The sequence below is a fragment of the Mus caroli genome, chromosome 9, assembly GCF_900094665.2.
Source record: "Mus caroli chromosome 9, CAROLI_EIJ_v1.1, whole genome shotgun sequence".
NCBI classification, from domain to species: domain Eukaryota; kingdom Metazoa; phylum Chordata; class Mammalia; order Rodentia; family Muridae; genus Mus; species Mus caroli.
This window is the reverse complement of record NC_034578.1, coordinates 16074345-16078058: the sequence shown is the minus strand read 5'-3', so window position 1 is coordinate 16078058 and position 3714 is coordinate 16074345.

Genomic DNA, 3714 nt, shown 5'->3' with positions numbered 1-3714 from the left:
CTTGTAACATTCAACTTTAGGGGATAATATAATAGGGCTATCTGTGGCCAGATCCCAAGCTACACTTCTTTATGTAGCATGTATAAGATCAGAAATACCTAGTATTTATTTATTTCCATCCTGGCACCTCCTGACTGACCAAAGAGAAGTAGTTCATATTGTTTTCTACTGGTAATCAATCTGAAAGACCCCTGCATTCATTTCCTGACGGCAAGAGGTTACCTCAAGCTTTCTTTTGGACTGTCAATCCTTTGACCAATGTTTCCCTTTCCACAGTGGCTATAATATCCTGGAATCCTTTGTGGCTCCCACCATTCAGAACCTACTTCTTCCCTTCTACAATTACTATATTCACTAAGGTCAATATTACTGTTATTTTGAGTTCTGAATGTTTTGGCCTTATTATTTCTTTGGGACTGACCAAATTTATCAAAGTAGAACTTCAGGCATTTTAATTCTGGATATTTCTAGCTACAGTTAGCCCTGACATATTGTTATCATACTCCTGAGAACCAGTACCAGTTGCTTCCCTTATCCATTCATCTACGGAGGCTCCACACGCTTTTGATGGTTTGATTGCTCTTACAATAGGTGTTTGAATTTTTGAAGACCAAGATTTCTATCAATGACTATATGATTTCAGGGTCTGTTATGACTCTCTATATAGCTGAACCCAATCTCTGTAAAAAGCCTGTGAAAGCTTCTTCAAAATCTTGTATTATCTTAGTAAATGAGGTAGACTATTTCCAAGGTTCCCCAATCATACCACAACCTCCTAAAGCCACATCATGACAGTGTTCAATATGTCATCATCAGATTTGTTCTTGTAAGTCAGCATAATGCTCTTCAAAAATCAGTTGTCCTTTGGTAACATTTATTCTCCTTGATAAACTATGTTGTGCTATTTTGGGGCTTCATGCCTTTACCACGATATTTCTTTTTGTTGTTGGCCAGCTTCTAGAATAGGTGACACCAATCCTTTCCAATCTTGTGGGCTAACTCTATGCTGTGTGGCCTAGTTATTTATCATTTCGTTAACAATGGAGATAATGCAATCCATGAAATACAACAATCTCTTTAAAATGCTTTAGATCTATTATTTCTATCAGATGTCAACTTAATTCACCATAGGCATGAATACTGTCATTAGGAGGCACATGCTACACAAAGACTAGGTAGGTGCCTGTGTAGGCCCAAGCAAATCTTCTGGTGGCACACTCAGTTGCATATTAATCTGCTGTCCCTGTGCCAACTCCTATTCTGCCTGACCCTTATCTCAGTGAAGTATTTTGGGCATCTAGTTTCTTTGGAAAGTCAGTTGTGTCAAATAACGTTTTTGCTGGGGCACACAGGTGAAAGGATGTTTTGATAAGCAGACATGGGAAAGGACACAGGATGTTCAGAAGGAAAATAAATATAACCCCACAGACAGTGGAAGCTCAAGCATTAGAGTTTGCTCTGCCTCACTACTCTTCCCTAACTATACACATGTATTTGTTCACCTTACATTGTGTTACTGAGCTTTCCTTGTGATGACACAATAGGAAAAAAAACTCATTTGCCAAAGACCTTCTCATGAGGTTCCTGCAGCTTCCTGCCACTTCTGCAGCCTCATACTGACTGGCAAGCCTTGTGGTTTATTCTGGATTGAACTGCATTTGCTAATTCATGTATGGTGGCTGCCAAGTAGACTGGATGGCAGCTTCAGGTTCCTGTGTGATATCTCCCAAGAGGAATGTACTGCAGGTGCTGATTCGTATTTGGTGTTTGCTACCAGACTGATCTGCTGATATCCTGACAAAGAATATTCAACTTATTTCCAAAGAATTATTTCTAAACAGATCTATTTCCCCTGTTATCCTAATAACTTTTCTTTGCCACTACCTCTGAGCTAGAGCAGAGGTTGAATGCTTATTAAAGTAGGATGCAAAAGTATATGCCTACAGGTGATGCCCAATATGGCTTAGGCATAATGAGTAACTCTGCTTCTAATGTGCTACAGGAAACAGCAAATTATGAGGGACTAGCAATGTTGTTTAAGGATACTGGCAAGATGACAGCTTCTGCTGCTCAATAGTCTACTATATTTCTAGGGGGGGGGGGTGTTCTGCTTTTGCTTCATAGTCTTCATGTATACCATTTTGAAAAAGATTGAGGAAAAAGCTGGAAACTCAGAAGGTTCACTCAATTCTCTTGTGTTAGAAAAAAATGCAGAGTTGGCTTTGTGGGTAGAAAGTTTGCTAATTGAAATGCTTTGATAGCAAAAGGAGCCATTAGGAGGAAAACAAAGTTCAGTCTTGGTGAATTATAACGAGAAAGGACCACATGATTAAAAAGAAAAGCAAACTAGACTGGATGTTAGATTGCCATCCCACCTTGCTCAAAATATTTTTCACTACTAAGTGTCCAAAATACTTCACTGAGAGAAGGGTCAGGCAGAGCAGGAGGTGGCACAGAGACAGCAGATTAATATGCAACTGAGTGTGCCACCAGAAGATTTGCTTGGGCCTACACAGGCACCTTCCCAGGCTAAAGTTGAACAATCATTTTTAAGACCATGACTGTTGGTAGGTTCTCTTATGTCCTTGAGGATGAGTTCAAGTTAATGTTCGCATGGAATACAATAATTGGACAGAGAAAGGTAAAGGACAAACTACTATTAAAAATTATAAAGAAGCATATAAAAGGTATGTGAGATGGGGTATCCTGAGGGGATTGGAAGAGGGTATGAAGAATAGATATGATCAAGATAAAGTGTTGCATGTGTTAATAATCTCAAATATTAAGAAAAATTAAAAATTAAAGCCTTCAATATTTTTACATATAATCAGATTGAATTCCAGTGACTATTCAAAAGCACATATGATGTTTGCTTTATAGTAATGATAAAGAAAATTTATTGATCCTTATTAGAACTTCCAATCATTGGTAACTATAAGATAGCCATGAATTGAGGAAGACTGCTATAATCGCTATAATCCCAGCACTGGTGGGGCTGAAGGAAGGATATGGGATCTTATGCCTGTACTAAGCTCTCTGTACACATGTCCTTTGACATATAATAAGTATCTATATGGTTAACTCATTATATTATGAAAATATTATACATAATAATTCCTTCAATATACTTCCCTTATGGAACATTCTGACTTTGCAACATTGTTCATCATAGAGTAATAATTGTTCACTCTGTAGTTGTATGTCTGAAAGGTAGTGCCTACTCATGGCTATTATATATAATTTCAAAATTTTTGGAATCATACTTTTTAATATGAAGTAATTAATATTACTCCAACTGTCAGAGTGTTTCCTTAGTCTACATGAAGCTCTGTATGAAATCTATAACAGTGAAAGCAATAGTACAAGTCTAATTCTGTGATTTTTAAAGTATGAAAAAAAGACCAGAAATTCAACATCACCTTTGGCTACATAGGTGGTTAGACATACATTAGACTCTATCAAAATCTAAGTTTAAATTTTTATTGAACACATTTGACTTTGGTCCATTTTCCCTGGGAAACCTTTGCTTATCCATTTTGGAGTCTTAGTCTCCTTTATAAATAAACTTAAAAACATATGCAGAAGGAAACTCATTATTTAGAGTTTGAGAGAACACCAACAGGGAATCTGAACTGGAGATCTTGACCAAAACCAGGATGAAGGGTATATATATATATATATATATATATATATATATATATATATATATATATA